Source organism: Toxotes jaculatrix, chromosome 3 (assembly GCF_017976425.1).
Source record: "Toxotes jaculatrix isolate fToxJac2 chromosome 3, fToxJac2.pri, whole genome shotgun sequence".
NCBI lineage: Eukaryota > Metazoa > Chordata > Actinopteri > Toxotidae > Toxotes > Toxotes jaculatrix.
The window spans coordinates 586,405-605,665 of NC_054396.1; the positions used below are offsets into that span (position 1 = coordinate 586,405).

The following is a 19,261-nucleotide window of genomic DNA, read 5'->3' on the forward strand; positions in this document are numbered from 1 at the left end:
ACCCAAAAAAGCATTTTTTCAAAAATTAGTTCTCTAAATTATACACAATTACAGATTAAAATGTACCTTGTGCTGATGTGATTTAGTCAAATTTAATTATTATATCTGGTTAATCTATCCTACTCTTTCTCGTACAGAAAAAAGTGAAAAAGACCCTTGTGTTGATGGCAAATATCTGTCTGCAAGAAAGTGGTGAGTGCATTCTCCTTCAGCTGGAAGAAGAAAAGGGATTTGTGTCTAGCTCAAATAGAAATGAAACTTGCCATGATTGAGAGACTGTTGGACCAAGAAAAGTCCATTTCTCAGGTCCTGAAGTCAGACAAGAAGACAAGGCACTTGGTACGGTACCATCATGGCAAGATCCTGATGTAATGGAATCCTTAAAAAAAGCCCTTGGTCCACTGAGAGATTTCACTGATGCCCTTTCAGGGGAGGACTATGGGAGTGTTTCTTATATCAAGCCTGTCCTGCACCTGCTGAAAGCCAATCTCCTTAACTTGAATGAGGATGACAGTGAGCTAACCAAAACGATTAAGACAACTATCCTCAACTACCTCACTGAAAAATACCAGGATCTAACCACCGATGTCCTACTGGACATGGCTTCACTCGTTGATCCGAGGTTCAAAACCCAATACATTGACAGTGACAAGAAAGAGGGAGTACAAGCCAGAGGTGTGTCTGAGCTGGAGTCCATGCTGAAAGCACAAGCACAGCATCAGCTTCCATCCACATCACAGACCCCTGAGGCAAAAGAACAAACCCCACCAAAGAAAGTAAACACTAGCCAGCTTCCTAAGTCTCAGGTGCTGTACCTGCAGCTGCCACATCTGCTTCCCCATCTCTTAGAGAGGCAATAGATGGGGAACTCCCTGTCCACTCCAAATGCAGACAGTAAGATGGATCCTCTTAAATGGTGGCGACTCCATGAGGGAAACTTTCCAAGGGTTAGCCAACTAGCTCGAAAGTATCTCTGCATTCCAGCAACAAGTGCTCCCTCAGTGTGTGTTCAGCACCAGTGGCAACATAGTAACATGCCAAAGGGCTTCTCTCAAGCCAGATAAATTTGACAAATTGGTTTTTCTAGCTAAAAATCTGTGACTGTAACCTGTCATAATGTGTCTTATTTTTAGATAGGAGATTAAAGCTCCAAGAAGATGTCCGAAGAATAATATGTTCTAAAGCTGCTGGTGTTTTTAGTGCTCAGGTTTTTACATTGATAATTCATGTTCTAAATGCACCTTAAGAGATAACCTCAGTTAGCTAAGTTTACATTTTTATTTTACCTTTTTCAATAAGCTATTTAGTGTTTTACCTTTTGTGAGTTGACATTTTTATTTACATACTTGAAATAAGCATTGAGTATTATATGAAACAGGCTTTCATGACTTTTAAAAACACATTACAAAGGCAGTGTAAAGACTAACAATTCTGATAGGGCCGACCCAAGGCTCCATGGGGCCCTAAGCAAAATAAGATTTTGGGGGCCATCTATTACTGCCAATAATACTGATTATTGATCATTCACACACCTAAACATACTCATACGAATACACTTGTAAAACTAAATGTGAGAACTTTTTGTTGTAGATTGTAATCCAGATTTGACATTTTATTTTAATGTACTTAATGTATTATTTGAAGATTACCTAAACAGAAGAGCATTGTTGTAGGTTTGTGTTTGTTATAACTGTCTGTATCTCATTTGTAAAATTTCAATAAAAATATTGTGGGGAAAAAACAAAAAACAAAACAAAACAAAAACAAAAAACAAAAAACAAACCTCAAAGAGCAGTCCGGCATGTTTTACAGTCTCACTCCCAGCTCGTCAAAGAAACCGACGCTAGGTCAGGGCCCTTCAGCTTCAGTTTCTGCAGCACAAGGTCTCACTTAGCGTCTCAGAACGACGCAGCGGGCTTTCAATCGCGTCGCTTAAAGGCACTGAGAGCATCAGTCCCATTGGATAACTGAGGACCTGACGCACGGAAGTATTCTCCGTACTGTCCGTTTTCACGTTAACGGTGCTTTTCACAATGATATCAATATTTCTCGAGGAAGAAACACCATTGTGTCCTTGTTAATTACACAAGATTAGTCGGTTGATTTGCTGGACATTAATTTTCGTGTTTTCCCCCCATGATTCTGAGAAAGAAAGAGTTGTTTGTCAGTAGGAGCATTGTTGTAGGTTTTGTTTTGTTTGTGTTTGTTATAACGATCTGTATCTCATTTGTAAAATTTAAATTAAAATATTCTGCAAAAACGGCATGTTTTACCCATCTATGGTTTTTAATCTGAAATGGTAGAAAATTCAGCTACAAGAGCAGCCTGGGGTTAATTTACACTTAACATTCAAAGTGATATAGTACTAAGTGGGATACCAAATGTCATCAAATCAAAGATGGAAAACATGTCCCTTGTCATATGATTATATCTTATATTAGTATATCTTAATGAGACAATTTGACTAGAAATGAAATATATAGGCTCACAGTTTTTCCATCACCTGATTCATCAACCTTGGCAGATCCTGCGGAGGTGGACTGCCCCTAGACTGAATCGGTTCCTCCTCCAAAATACTTTAACAGTGCTCCCGGGGAAGTTTCATATAACTTATGAGCATAATAGGGAGTTGATGTAAAAAGACTAATGTGTTTATTTACTCAAATAAATTACTATGCTCTGCAACAAACATAGGCTACCTCAAACTATATTAGAAAGGTATAGTTAAGAAAATGAGTGACACCAGGAAAAGAAGCAAAATCTGGAATCATTTCCATTTACTTACCTCTTACCTCTATTACCTCTACTAATAGCTTATAAATGTCTTATAAAGGATCGTTATTCTAAAGTGTTACCTGTAATTTATTAAAAATCTTTATTATTATGCTGATTTATTTATTATATTATTATTGGATCCTTCAGTATAACTTATTATATTTTATATAACTTATTATTCAAATGTATTATTATTTCAGCTGATAACTCTATTTTAGCTAATGTCTTCAACCAGCCTCCATATAACCCCACTAAGAAATAGTAAAAATGCCACTAATGTTATTTCGTGTTGTATATTGTATAGTCGTGTTAACAGAAAAAATTAAATGTCTGATAGGAAACAGTTCATTCAGATTATCAGCATTATTTACACTGTTTATACTATTCACACGACTTCTCTCCAGCACCTCTCCCTCCAGGACAGCCAGTGGATATATTTTTCTTTTTACTTTTTTTTACTTTTTCTTTAAGCTGAGCAACAAGCACTCTTTTTCCCTTTCTCACACACTGAACGAGCCCTGCCTTTCTCTGCTCCGTCTCGCTCAGACTTCATGCAACACTACACAGGATCTGCTCTCCCGTGTTTCTCCATTCACACGCAGCTACTCATTCACACTTATCCGCACCGTGGTGGCTTTGTCAGACACTGGACTCACACTTATACACACAACAGCTGTAATCAACTTGTCTGATCTCCCTTGCATTTACTTCAATATGTAAGTTAATCAGCCTTTTAGTGTTATTTCAAATCTTATTCATAACAAACAGATTTACTAGGTTCTTATACAATCAACTTTTACACTTATGATTGGGTTTGTACCAGGTTCTTTAGGGGTGAGTCATACAGGTCTTTGCCTTGCCCGGGCGAGATTCCAACACGGCATCCAGACAGACATAAATTATGCAGATAAAAAGCTCTGCTTACCTTACATTTGGTGCATCGTGGTCTGGAATGCAGCTATGAATCTGCTCCAGTTCTGGTCCCAATGACTGATACCCCTCCTGGTTGGCTTGCCGATTTTGATGTGGATTTTTCAGGCCAGGCTGTGGACCCCACCAAGGGCCAGTTGGAGCCGAGTCCGAGTCCGGCTGAGTCCCCACACCTTAATCTTTAACTCTCTTAATTTTTTTTTTCTTTAAAATTGTAAGTGTTTGAGTCTTCTTCGGAGAAATTGCACAGAATCAATAAAATACAGGAGATCAGAGAGGCTGAGTCCAGAAAGCTTTATTCTGCAAACGCAGAGTCCACAAACATGAAAAAAGGGTTGTACCCAAACTCAAGGACATTTCTGGGTGTGATTGGGTACGCCCTTTTCTTTTTCCCTTTGTTTGGTTGGTGCGTTTTTACTGGTGTCATGACTTTCTTCAAATCTATCTTTTTTCCTGGAATTTAGCAGGCTTGATCTCTAATGGTGCCCGTGCTTGTCTCACGTGTACCACAATTGTCCATTTCAACCACACTTCAACCACATGTTTTTAATGGAATCTGGGTTTCTTTTGACTATTTTAAAAAAAACTTTTAAGGTTACATTAACAGACTCTGTCTATCACACATCTCCTTTACAGTGTCATTGAAATACCAAACACCTGCATACAAAGCATGAGTGATATATAGAGGATAAATACACCAACCAACACATTAATGCTACAAATGACATTAATGTCTGTATTTCCAGCCTTGTGAATATCACTTCAGCTCTGAACAAGACATCTATCGTGTGGCAGGATGTGTTTGACTACCATCAAGCAGTAAGTATACTGCAGCAAATACCTCTATGGTATAAAAAAAAGTCAGTCAGAGGCCCACATACATGCTAGACATTGTTTGAAAAATGATTAGAAATATTTCTGTAAGTGTGCATCACTGAGGGAAATTTTTAAGCTTTAATATATAAAACATATTTCATACATGTTTTCAACCATCTTTGTTGCCGATGACTCAAAGTTTTCCTGTAAGATGCTGATTGACACACTGCAAAACATGTTTTTTTGTAAAGCATAGAGAAAAGAGAAAGATCTGCCCTTTTCTGTCCCACAGTTTAACACAAGATAGTAACTTTCAGATTTCAACAGAAATAGGTAGTTATACCCAAAATAAATTATAATAAACAGGTATGCTGGTATGAATTGGTAATAAACTCATTATCTGCTTATCCCTAAATAAAAAACATTGCATTGTTATTATCCCCTCAATGGTACTGAAGAACAGAAGAAGCTGGTGATAGGGGGTGAGGTCTGCATGTGGGGAGAATATGTTGATGCCACCAATTTCACTCCACATCTTTGGTACGACATTAAAAAGACCCATAAAATCACCACCCTAGTCAACCTGTTATAGTAAGTGCACCAACAGTCCCTTCCAATTATTTAAAATATTCACTGATTGCACCCAAAATCCCAGGCCAAGGGCAAGTGCTGCAGCAGAGAGACTGGAGTGATGAGAAGCAGACCTCCAGTGTGGAGAAGGCCTTTCCACGCTCAGCTCTTTCTCACAATGTCTGCTTTATTACACACTAGTTTTTCTGCTTCCCTTTCTCCTCAAGGCAGAGCCTCTCTATGTTGGACACTGCAAACATGAGTACCAGGGTGTTTGAAGATACTGGATGGACTAACATTACAATATTTTTCAGAGTGTTTGAACTATTAAAGTTCATAGTTGCCTTCTTATCTAATTCTGAAAACAAAAAAATCATGTGTGGGGCATTTAAAGTGGTATAAAATCTTCCTCCATTCTCCAGTATGTACACACTGCTTTCTCAAGGACATCTAATAACAATATTTTCTTTCATTTTGTAATAACTATTTGAGTCATGGTGATATTTTAAATAATGAATATTTAGCAGTCAGAAAATAGAAATGTTAACAAAAATCAAAGTACTGCACTGTAATGCCTTGTTGAACCACACTTGAAGACTGCAAGATGACAGAAAAAATACAGTGTATTTTTATTTAAATATTAACATTTACCAGTATGCTGTAGCATGTGGTCTTTCACTGAAATGTAATTAAAGGATGTTGGACATCATCACTCTGATTTTTTTTTTTCAGTGTATTGAAAAATATTAGGTTGCCATCACAAAGCTAACAAAAACAGAAAAACAAATACATTGACAGCTGTCACCTCTCACATGTTGGCAGTTTAAACTTTCCAGGTTGTAAAACCTGCTTGTCTTTAGGAAAAAATTAGCACCCAGAAAACAAAAGCAGACATGGCAAGAAAATGTAGCTACACAAAAATTTATGTCCAATTTATTTTATTTATATAGCACAGAACATGTTTATCAGCAAATGACAATCTCATCCTCAGAAATTTGATCCAAATAAGGAACTCCACATAAAAACCCTTTAACAGGAAAAATGGGAGAAACCTTAGGAAGTGCAGAATCTTTTCTCAATATTTCAGGAAAAAAAAAGTTATGATAATGATAATAGTAATACTAACAGTTACATGTCAAAGCACAACATTTCTGAAAACTGACATTTCAGGTTACAGAAAGAGCAGAACATTTGTGCTTTATGAAAAGAAGCATTTGCTTTGACAGATTCCTCAATTCAATTCAGTTCAATTCAATTTATATAGTGCTAGATCATAACATAAATTATCTCATGGAACTTATGATATAGAGCAGGTCTAAACCATACTCTTTATAATATTATTTACAAAGACCCAACATTCCCCCAAGAGCAAGCACTTGGCCACGGTGGCAAGGAAAAACTCCCTTTTAACAGGAAGAAACCTTGAGCAGAACCTGGCTCATGGTGGGAGGCCGTCTGCCTCGACCAGTTGGGTTGAGAGTAAGAGGGAAGGAGGGAAGGGGAGTGATAGAGGTGGAAAGAAAACAGGATAATGCAGGTTTCATGATGACAGCAAAATTAAAAGTAATATGGATTAATAATAGGACAAATGGCAATACAATAACAATAGAAGAAGTAATCATGGTAAGACTAATAAAAGGACAAATAATTATCATTAATGAGGATAATAATAGGGGCGGCATGGTGGTGCAGTGGTTAGCACTGTCGCCTCACACCAAGAGGATTTGGGCCCTTCTGTGCAGAGTTTGAGTGTTCTCCCTGTGCCTGGGTCCAGGGGGTAGCCCGCCTCTTGCCCATAACCAGCTGGGATAGGCTTCAGATCCCCGCGACCCTGACGGATTAAGCTTTATGGAAAATGGATGGATGGAGACTAGTAATGGAGACAGTAGATGGCCCACAGCAGCAGATCCAAACTCAGTTTACAGCTCCGAGGGTAGATGAACTTGCAGATAATGACAGCAGAAGAGAGGAGAGAAAGCACAAAACTAAGGGAAAGGGAAGAAGTTGAATTAGTAGCATGCATTAATGGTACCCTCTTCCAAGAAATGAAGGTGTCTTGACAGTTTTGACAGTGCAGATGATGATTAACATATATGCAACAAAAAGCACAAACAACACTCCAATTTTGACAACAATTTTTGAAACCTTCCTCTAGTGAGCAAGAGAAAATCTCCAGTAAATCTTTTAAGTATGACTGAAGAAGTTCTTGAGAAGAAATACATAAGAGGGGCCCTATTCCAAGGCATGAAGGTGTCTTGACAATAAAAACAATAAAAACAATGCACATGACAATTGACCTTTAGGTGTCAAAATGGTTTCAAGACACCTTCACACCTCTTGTGTATGATTAATATTTATACAATAAAAAGAGGGAAGAAAAAGAAAACAATTTGACACCTCCCTCTTGTGAGCAAGAAAAATCTCTGAAAAACTGGAGATGTCCTTGGGAAGATATACACAAGAGGGGCCCTCTTCCATGACATGAAGGTGACATGAAGGCAAGACCTTTAGGTGTCAAAGTGGTTTCAAGACAACTTAACACCATGGAAGAGGGCCCCTCTTGTGTGTATTTACGCAATGAAAAGAGGGAAGTAAATTTGACACAAGAGGGACCCTCTTCCAGGACGTGAAGGTGTCTTGACAGTCAAAACAATGAACATGACAACTGATGCTTGTTGAAATGGAAAGAAGAAACTATTTTGACACCTCCCTCTTGTGAGCAAGAAAAATCTCCAGAAATCTGGAGAAGTCCTTGGGAAGAAATACAGAGGAAGGGCCCTCTTCCAGGGCGTGAAGGTGTCTTGACAGTTTTCACAATGTAACTGATGAACATATATGTAAAAAAATTACAGACAAGACCTTTAGGTGTCAAAATGGTTTCAAGACACCTTAATGCCATGGAAGAGGGCCCCCCTTGTTTATCATTAATATTTATGCAATGAAAAGAGAAAAGAAAAAAAAAACAATTTGACACAAGAGGGGCCCTCTTCCAGGGTGTGAAGATGTCTTGATAGTAAAAACAATGAACATGACCACTGATACTTACTTAACAGAAATGAAAAAAAATAAACTGTTTTGACACCTCCCTCTTGTGAACAAGAAAAATTTCTAGAAATCTGGAGAAGTCCTTGGGAAGAAAAACACAAGAGGGACCCTCTTCCATGACATGAAGGTGTCTTGACAGTCAAAACAATGAACATGACAACTGATACTTACTTAACAGAAATGGAAAAAAGAAACTGTTTTGACACCTCCCTCTTGTGAGCAAGAAAAATCTCCAGAAATCTGGAGAAGTCCTTGGGAAGAAATACACAAGAGGGACCCTCTTCCAGGGCGTGAAGGTGTCTTGACAGTCAAAACAATGAGCATAACAACTGATACTTAACAGAAATGGAAAGAAGAAACTGTTTTGACACCTCCCTCTTGTGAGCAAGAAAAATCTCCAGAAAACTGGAGAAGTCCTTGGGAAGAAATACACAAGAGGAGCCCTCTTCCAGGGCGTGAAGGTGTCTTGACAGTACAAACAATGAACATGACCTCTGATACTTACTTAAGAGAAATGGAAAGAACAGACTGTTTTGACACCTCCCTCTTGTGAGCAAGAAAAATCTCCAGAAAACTGGAGAAGTCCTTGGGAAGAAATACACAAGAGGGACCCTCTTCCAGGGCGTGAAGGTGTCTTGACAGTCAAAACAATGAGCATAACAACTGATACTTAACGGAAATGGAAAGAAGAAACTGTTTTGACACCTCCCTCTTGTGAGCAAGAAAAATCTCCAGAAAACTGGAGAAGTCCTTGGGAAGAAATACACAAGAGGGACCCTCTTCCAGGGCGTGAAGGTGTCTTGACAGTACAAACAATGAACATGACCTCTGACACTTAAGAGAAATGGAAAGAAGAAACTGTTTTGACACCTCCCTCTTGTGAGCAAGAAAAATCTCCAGAAATCTGGAGAAGTCCTTGGGAAGAAAAACACAAGAGGGACCCTCTTCCATGACATGAAGGTGTCTTGACAGTCAAAACAATGAACATGACAACTGATACTTACTTAACAGAAATGGAAAAAAGAAACTGTTTTGACACCTCCCTCTTGTGAACAAGAAAAATCTCCAGAAATCTGGAGAAGTCCTTGGGAAGAAATACACGAGAGGGGCCCTCTTCCATGACATGAAGGTGTCTTGACAGTCAAAACAATGAACATGACAACTGATACTTAACAGAAATGGAAAAAGAAACTTTTTTGACACCTCCCTCTTGTGAGCAAGAAAAATCTCCAGAAATCTGGAGAAGTCCTTGAGAAGAAATACATAAGAGGGGCCCTATTCCAAGGCATGAAGGTGTCTTGACAATAAAAACAATAAAAACAATGCACATGACAATTGACCTTTAGGTGTCAAAATGGTTTCAAGACACCTTCACACCTCTTGTGTATGATTAATATTTATACAATAAAAAGAGGGAAGAAAAAGAAAACAATTTGACACCTCCCTCTTGTGAGCAAGAAAAATCTCTGAAAAACTGGAGATGTCCTTGGGAAGATATACACAAGAGGGGCCCTCTTCCATGACATGAAGGTGACATGAAGGCAAGACCTTTAGGTGTCAAAGTGGTTTCAAGACAACTTAACACCATGGAAGAGGGCCCCTCTTGTGTGTATTTACGCAATGAAAAGAGGGAAGTAAATTTGACACAAGAGGGACCCTCTTCCAGGACGTGAAGGTGTCTTGACAGTCAAAACAATGAACATGACAACTGATGCTTGTTGAAATGGAAAGAAGAAACTATTTTGACACCTCCCTCTTGTGAGCAAGAAAAATCTCCAGAAATCTGGAGAAGTCCTTGGGAAGAAATACAGAGGAAGGGCCCTCTTCCAGGGCGTGAAGGTGTCTTGACAGTTTTCACAATGTAACTGATGAACATATATGTAAAAAAATTACAGACAAGACCTTTAGGTGTCAAAATGGTTTCAAGACACCTTAATGCCATGGAAGAGGGCCCCCCTTGTTTATCATTAATATTTATGCAATGAAAAGAGAAAAGAAAAAAAAAACAATTTGACACAAGAGGGGCCCTCTTCCAGGGTGTGAAGATGTCTTGATAGTAAAAACAATGAACATGACCACTGATACTTACTTAACAGAAATGAAAAAAAATAAACTGTTTTGACACCTCCCTCTTGTGAACAAGAAAAATTTCTAGAAATCTGGAGAAGTCCTTGGGAAGAAAAACACAAGAGGGACCCTCTTCCATGACATGAAGGTGTCTTGACAGTCAAAACAATGAACATGACAACTGATACTTACTTAACAGAAATGGAAAAAAGAAACTGTTTTGACACCTCCCTCTTGTGAGCAAGAAAAATCTCCAGAAATCTGGAGAAGTCCTTGGGAAGAAATACACAAGAGGGACCCTCTTCCAGGGCGTGAAGGTGTCTTGACAGTCAAAACAATGAGCATAACAACTGATACTTAACAGAAATGGAAAGAAGAAACTGTTTTGACACCTCCCTCTTGTGAGCAAGAAAAATCTCCAGAAAACTGGAGAAGTCCTTGGGAAGAAATACACAAGAGGAGCCCTCTTCCAGGGCGTGAAGGTGTCTTGACAGTACAAACAATGAACATGACCTCTGATACTTACTTAAGAGAAATGGAAAGAACAGACTGTTTTGACACCTCCCTCTTGTGAGCAAGAAAAATCTCCAGAAAACTGGAGAAGTCCTTGGGAAGAAATACACAAGAGGGACCCTCTTCCAGGGCGTGAAGGTGTCTTGACAGTCAAAACAATGAGCATAACAACTGATACTTAACGGAAATGGAAAGAAGAAACTGTTTTGACACCTCCCTCTTGTGAGCAAGAAAAATCTCCAGAAAACTGGAGAAGTCCTTGGGAAGAAATACACAAGAGGGACCCTCTTCCAGGGCGTGAAGGTGTCTTGACAGTACAAACAATGAACATGACCTCTGACACTTAAGAGAAATGGAAAGAAGAAACTGTTTTGACACCTCCCTCTTGTGAGCAAGAAAAATCTCCAGAAATCTGGAGAAGTCCTTGGGAAGAAAAACACAAGAGGGACCCTCTTCCATGACATGAAGGTGTCTTGACAGTCAAAACAATGAACATGACAACTGATACTTACTTAACAGAAATGGAAAAAAGAAACTGTTTTGACACCTCCCTCTTGTGAACAAGAAAAATCTCCAGAAATCTGGAGAAGTCCTTGGGAAGAAATACACGAGAGGGGCCCTCTTCCATGACATGAAGGTGTCTTGACAGTCAAAACAATGAACATGACAACTGATACTTAACAGAAATGGAAAAAGAAACTTTTTTGACACCTCCCTCTTGTGAGCAAGAAAAATCTCCAGAAATCTGGAGAAGTCCTTGGGAAGAAATACAGAGGAGGGGCCCTCTTCCAGGGCGTGAAGGTGTCTTGACAGTTTTCACAATGTAACTGATGAACATATATGTAAAAAAATTACAGACAAGACCTTTAGGTGTCAAAATGGTTTCAAGACACCTTAATGCCATGGAAGAGGGTCCCTCTTGTTTATGATTAATATTTATGCAATGAAAAGAGGAAAGAAAAAAAAAACAATTTGACACAAGAGGGGCCCTCTTCCAGGGTGTGAAGATGTCTTGATAGTAAAAACAATGAACTTGACCACTGATACTTAACAGAAATGGAAAAAAGAAACTGTTTTGACACCTCCCTCTTGTGAGCAAGAAAAATCTCCAGAAATCTGGAGAAGTCCTTGGGAAGAAATACACGAGAGGGGCCCTCTTCCATGACATGAAGGTGTCTTGACAGTCAAAACAATGAACATGACAACTGATACTTAACAGAAATGGAAAAAGAAACTTTTTTGACACCTCCCTCTTGTGAGCAAGAAAAATCTCCAGAAATCTGGAGAAGTCCTTGGGAAGAAATACAGAGGAGGGGCCCTCTTCCAGGGCGTGAAGGTGTCTTGACAGTTTTCACAATGTAACTGATGAACATATATGTAAAAAAATTACAGACAAGACCTTTAGGTGTCAAAATGGTTTCAAGACACCTTAATGCCATGGAAGAGGGTCCCTCTTGTTTATGATTAATATTTATGCAATGAAAAGAGGAAAGAAAAAAAAACAATTTGACACAAGAGGGGCCCTCTTCCAGGGTGTGAAGATGTCTTGATAGTAAAAACAATGAACTTGACCACTGATACTTAACAGAAATGGAAAAAAGAAACTGTTTTGACACCTCCCTCTTGTGAGCAAGAAAAATCTCCAGAAATCTGGAGAAGTCCTTGGGAAGAAATACACGAGAGGGGCCCTCTTCCATGACATGAAGGTGTCTTGACAGTCAAAACAATGAACATGACAACTGATACTTAACAGAAATGGAAAAAGAAACTTTTTTGACACCTCCCTCTTGTGAGCAAGAAAAATCTCCAGAAATCTGGAGAAGTCCTTGGGAAGAAATACAGAGGAGGGGCCCTCTTCCAGGGCGTGAAGGTGTCTTGACAGTTTTCACAATGTAGCTGATGAACATATATGTAAAAAAATTACAGACAAGACCTTTAGGTGTCAAAATGGTTTCAAGACACCTTAATGCCATGGAAGAGGGCCCCTCTTGGTTATGAAAAGATTTAAGTTTAAGTTTAAGAAAAACACAAGAGGGGCCCTCTTCCAAGGTGTGAAGGTGTCTTGAAGGCTACTTACTTAACAGAAATGGAAAGAAGAAACTCTTTTACCACCTCCCTCTTGTGAGCAAGAAAAATCTCCAGAAATCTGGAGAAGTCGTTGGGAAGAAATGCACGAGAGGGGCCCTCTTCCATGACATCAAGGTGTCTTGACAGTCAAAACAATGAACATGACAACTGATACTTACTTAACAGAAATGGAAAGAAGAAACTGTTTTGACACCTCCCTCTTGTGAGCAAGAAAAATCTCCAGAATACTGGAGAAGTCCTTGGGAAGAAAAACACAAGAGGGACCCTCTTCCATGACATGAAGGTGTCTTGACAGTCAAAACAATGAACATGACAACTGATACTTAACAGAAATGGAAAGAAGAAACTGTTTTGACACCTCCCTCTTGTGAGCAAGAAAAATCTCCAGAAATCTGGAGAAGTCCTTGGGAAGAAATACACGAGAGGGGCCCTCTTCCATGACATGAAGGTGTCTTGACAGTCAAAACAATGAACATGACAACTGATACTTAACAGAAATGGAAAAAGAAACTTTTTTGACACCTCCCTCTTGTGAGCAAGAAAAATCTCCAGAAATCTGGAGAAGTCCTTGGGAAGAAATACAGAGGAGGGGCCCTCTTCCAGGGCGTGAAGGTGTCTTGACAGTTTTCACAATGTAACTGATGAACATATATGTAAAAAAATTACAGACAAGACCTTTAGGTGTCAAAATGGTTTCAAGACACCTTAATGCCATGGAAGAGGGTCCCTCTTGTTTATGATTAATATTTATGCAATGAAAAGAGGAAAGAAAAAAAAAACAATTTGACACAAGAGGGGCCCTCTTCCAGGGTGTGAAGATGTCTTGATAGTAAAAACAATGAACTTGACCACTGATACTTAACAGAAATGGAAAAAAGAAACTGTTTTGACACCTCCCTCTTGTGAGCAAGAAAAATCTCCAGAAATCTGGAGAAGTCCTTGGGAAGAAATACACGAGAGGGGCCCTCTTCCATGACATGAAGGTGTCTTGACAGTCAAAACAATGAACATGACAACTGATACTTAACAGAAATGGAAAAAGAAACTTTTTTGACACCTCCCTCTTGTGAGCAAGAAAAATCTCCAGAAATCTGGAGAAGTCCTTGGGAAGAAATACAGAGGAGGGGCCCTCTTCCAGGGCGTGAAGGTGTCTTGACAGTTTTCACAATGTAGCTGATGAACATATATGTAAAAAAAATTACAGACAAGACCTTTAGGTGTCAAAATGGTTTCAAGACACCTTAATGCCATGGAAGAGGGCCCCTCTTGGTTATGAAAAGATTTAAGTTTAAGTTTAAGAAAAACACAAGAGGGGCCCTCTTCCAAGGTGTGAAGGTGTCTTGAAGGCTACTTACTTAACAGAAATGGAAAGAAGAAACTCTTTTACCACCTCCCTCTTGTGAGCAAGAAAAATCTCCAGAAATCTGGAGAAGTCGTTGGGAAGAAATGCACGAGAGGGGCCCTCTTCCATGACATCAAGGTGTCTTGACAGTCAAAACAATGAACATGACAACTGATACTTACTTAACAGAAATGGAAAGAAGAAACTGTTTTGACACCTCCCTCTTGTGAGCAAGAAAAATCTCCAGAATACTGGAGAAGTCCTTGGGAAGAAAAACACAAGAGGGACCCTCTTCCATGACATGAAGGTGTCTTGACAGTCAAAACAATGAACATGACAACTGATACTTAACAGAAATGGAAAGAAGAAACTGTTTTGACACCTCCCTCTTGTGAGCAAGAAAAATCTCCAGAAATCTGGAGAAGTCCTTGGGAAGAAATACACAAGAGGGACCCTCTTCCAGGGTGTGAAGGTGTTTTGACAGTACAAACAATGAACATGACCACTGATACTTAACAGAAATGGAAAAAAGAAACTGTTTTGACACCTCCCTCTTGTGAGCAAGAAAAATCTCCAGAATACTGGAGAAGTCCTTGGGAAGAAATACACAAGAGGGGCCCTCTTCCAGGGCATGAAGGTGTCTTGACAGTTTTCACAATGCAACTGATGAACATATATGTAAAAAAAATTACAGACAAGACCTTTAGGTGTCAAAATGGTTTCAAGACACCTTAATGCCATGGAAGAGGGCCCCCCTTGTTTATCATTAATATTTATGCAATGAAAAGAGGAAAGAAAAAAAAAACAATTTGACACAAGAGGGGCCCTCTTCCAGGGTGTGAAGGTGTCTTGACAGTCAAAACAATGAACATGCCTACTGATACTTACTTAACAGAAATGGAAAAAAGAAACTGTTTTGACACCTCCCTCTTGTGAACAAGAAAAATCTCCAGAAAATCTGGAGAAGTCCTTGGGAAGAAAAACAAAAGAGGGACCCTCTTCCAAGGTGTGAAGGTGTTTTGACAGTCAAAACAATGAACATAACAACTGCTACTTACTTAACAGAAATGAAAAGAAGAAACTGTTTTACCACCTCCCTCTTGTGAGCAAGAAAAATCTCCAGAAATCTGGAGAAGTCCTTGGGAAGAAAAACAAAAGAGGGACCCTCTTCCAAGGTGTGAAGGTGTCTTGACAGTAAAAACAACGAACATGACCACTGATACTTAACAGAAATGGAAAAAAGAAACTGTTTTGACACCTCCCACTTGTGAGCAAGAAAAATCTCCAGAAATCTGGAGAAGTCCTTGGGAAGAAATACACGAGAGGGGCCCTCTTCCATGACATGAAGGTGTCTTGACAGTCAAAACAATGAACATGACAACTGATACTTACTTAACAGAAATGGAAAGAAGAAACTTTTTTGACACCTCCCTCTTGTGAGCAAGAAAAATCTCCAGAAATCTGGAGAAGTCCTTGGGAAGAAATACAGAGGAGGGGCCCTCTTCCAGGGCGTGAAGGTGCCTTGACAGTTTTAACAATGTAACTGATGAACATATATGTAAAAAAATTACAGACAAGACCTTTAGGTGTCAAAATGGTTTCAAGACACCTTAATGCCATGGAAGAGGGTCCCTCTTGTTTATGATTAATATTTATGCAATGAAAAGAGGAAAGAAAAAAAAAACAATTTGACACAAGAGGGGCCCTCTTCCAGGGTGTGAAGATGTCTTGATAGTAAAAACAATGAACTTGACCACTGATACTTAACAGAAATGGAAAAAAGAAACTGTTTTGACACCTCCCTCTTGTGAGCAAGAAAAATCTCCAGAAATCTGGAGAAGTCCTTGGGAAGAAAAACACGAGAGGGACCCTCTTCCATGACATGAAGGTGTCTTGACAGTCAAAACAATGAACATGACAACTGATACTTACTTAACAGAAATGGAAAGAAGAAACTGTTTTGACACCTCCCTCTTGTGAGCAAGAAAAATCTCCAGAAATCTGGAGAAATCCTTGGGAAGAAATACACGAGAGGGGCCCTCTTCCATGACATGAAGGTGTCTTTACAGTCAAAACAATGAACATGACAACTGATACTTACTTAACAGAAATGGAAAAAGAAACTTTTTTGACACCTCCCTCTTGTGAGCAAGAAAAATCTCCAGAAATGTGGAGAAGTCCTTGGGAAGAAATACAGAGTAGGGGCCCTCTTCCAGGGCGTGAAGGTGTCTTGACAGTTTTCACAATGTAACTGATGAACATATATGTAAAAAAAATTACAGACAAGACCTTTAGGTGTCAAAATGGTTTCAAGACACCTTAATGCCATGGAAGAGGGCCCCTCTTGTTTCTGATTAATATTTATGCAATGAAAAGAGGAAAGAAAAAAAAACCAATTTGACACAAGAGGGGCCCTCTTCCAGGGTGTGAAGATGTCTTGATAGTAAAAACAATGAACTTGACCACTGATACTTACTTAACAGAAATGGAAAGAAGAAACTGTTTTACCCCCTCCATCTTGTGAACAAGAAAAATCTCCAGAAATCTGGAGAAGTCCTTGGGAAGAAAAACAGAGGAAGGGCCCTCTTCCAGGGCATGAAGGTGTCTTCACATTTTTCACAATTTAAATGATGAACATATATATATTTCAAAAACTTGCTGTTTTTATGCCACCATTTACTGAGCAAGAACAATCTGCACAACACCGTTTTGGTTTTATTGAGATTGAGAAATTGAGAAATCCTACTTTGAAACATTTTCAAAAAAACTACAACTACCCCATGTGGAAATGCAACTCAGAGACAATGGTTTCAGAAAAGCTATGCCATGCAAATACAGCAAGTGGTCTCTGAGCACACAGAGAGAAGGTTATGCAGAGCCAATGGTGCACAGAAACAGCACCTGACATTATGAAAGAATGACATGAAAAATTTCAATTTACATTTGAGTAAATGATCTCTCACTATGTTAAAGCTTGAAAAGAAAAAACATCTGAAGCTTCAGCTATGTTCACAGAGTGAGTAGTAGTGATGTGAGACAGAAAAAAGAGTGGCTATGAAAACAGAGACCACTGCAGCAACATAAACCTCACACTAGTGCCCTTCAGGACACACATCATCACACACACACACCTTAACATTCCAGTCAGCATTACAGCCTTGTAATGCATTAACAAGTCCAAATGAAATCTCTTATTCAGCACGTCGATCCCTACCTGTGCTGCAAGACCTCACCAATCTGATTTGCAAAATGTGAACCAGTCAACAAAAGCTGTTGTGACACTAAATGCCAGTCACAATGTGGAAAAAAAGCACATTCCTCCTCTCTCACAAATGGTGGAAATTTTTCCATGTGTCTCGAGAATCCACAGGCATGGGAAAGTTAAGAAAAAACTTCAATAATGAGGAAAACTCCTATGTGTCCCTCCAATCCAACCTGATCCAAAGGTAGTCTGTGCACACTCTGGAGGGACACATTCTAAAGTGACGGTTATATGCTAATGATTAGAACTTTGAATGACATGCCATTATGAGGTCACAGGATTCTGATTCTGTGTTTGGAATTATTATCATTTCATTTAACTGTAAATATTCTGCTCAGATTTTCTATGTATTTCAGTATGGGTACAGCAGAAATGCACATTTGCTCTTTTTTTCTGTTTTGAATGTCTTTAACAGTTATGAAAACAATGTGTTAGTGTGCAAATGTACTGCAAATACAGTATTTAGTGTTTCAAGGGAATACTTACCTATTGCCACTGTACCTGTCATCAAACTTTTGTTTAATTAATATGTAAATAGATCTACTGCACCTTAGATACACCATGAACAGTTTCAGTTGTTTCATAATCAAATAAATTCAATCTGCAGTGGTTTCAGGGAACTATTCTCATTCCTTCAGACTTCAGATGTTGCTATACTGCAGTACACACAACTCGCGCAGTTAGCAGTCATAGTTTTTGTTTTTTTGTTTTTTATCCCCTTTTTATCCCCCAAGTACAGTTACAAATAATAGCGATAGTGAAAAGTCTTTTTGACATTTCACCAGATTACATTTTTTACCTCATGTCATTGCTCACCTTTCCATCTTGTTCTTACAAGAAATCTCACTTTCAGTTTAATTGGTTTAAATGAGAAAAACAAAAAAATCTGTGCAAAAATAATAATGCTGTGGTCACTAGTTTTCATCATGGATGAACCAGATCCTGCATCATGTTCAGGACATATGTTTTCACAGAGTTTTCACATTGCTCAAAACTCCTTCAACTCTCAACTTTTCTTGGATACATAAAGAGACATACTGATATATTCTTCTCCTGACACTGTTTTGAGCAAATGTAAGGGAAACCAAACAGGGTTTTAATTAACACGGATGTGACCCAAAAGATCTTATTACTGTTACTGAATGGTAATGTAACCTAGATGAATTTAGCAATACATTCATAGGAGCCTTAAAAAAACAGTTAAAAAAATGTTAATTCATTCATTATTTTTGTGTGAAATGCTCCTTTAGCAAGCACAAACACAAACAGCCAATCAGGTAGCTTTAGCGTCGCTTGTTGGAGGAAGGGATAAGTGTTACAGAAAGAGGAAAAAAAAGATTTGACACGAGAGAGGGAAAAGTAGTCGAAAAGCGAGAAAAACAAGGAAATTGAAGAAACTATATTTTAAAGGATACATTTTGGTTTGTTTTCTTTTAAGCTTTGGACATATATTTTATGCACCTCCAGTACGGTGTGTGCTTCTCCGACTGACTGACTGCGTTCAGAGGTTTTTCGCTTGTTTTTGACGAAAACATGGTGACAACTGAACTCGACACGGCAGTCGCTGGTATTTTCGTTGAAGGAGTATTTTGCTGATTTTGTCGGCATCGCCGAACTTGTCAGCTGTCGGACTGGGTTGACCCATTTCACGCCTGTACGTTGTTGGACTCTTTTTTTTTTGGGTTGTTTCGAGTTTGAAGGATTTGGCAGTTTTTTTTTGGAGATCGATCGTGAGTACAACTGGCGTTGTCAACACAAGATGGCGAGCCACCCATAGGAGAACCACTGGAAGAATCGTCTTCGCTGTGGGATTCACCCGCGCACTGTGGATAGAGACAAGTCCAGCACCTGAA

At 39.0% G+C, this 19,261-nt stretch overlaps 1 long non-coding RNA gene across 1 annotated transcript; it reads left to right on the forward strand.

The window, feature by feature from the left end:
• The first annotated feature begins 48 nt into the window (after window positions 1-48).
• On the forward strand, window positions 49-19,200 carry LOC121179404. Its single transcript, XR_005893865.1, has 3 exons — window positions 49-62; window positions 191-196; window positions 18,914-19,200. It is a non-coding gene; the product is annotated as an uncharacterized LOC121179404 (long non-coding RNA).
• The last annotated feature ends 61 nt before the right edge of the window (window positions 19,201-19,261 follow it).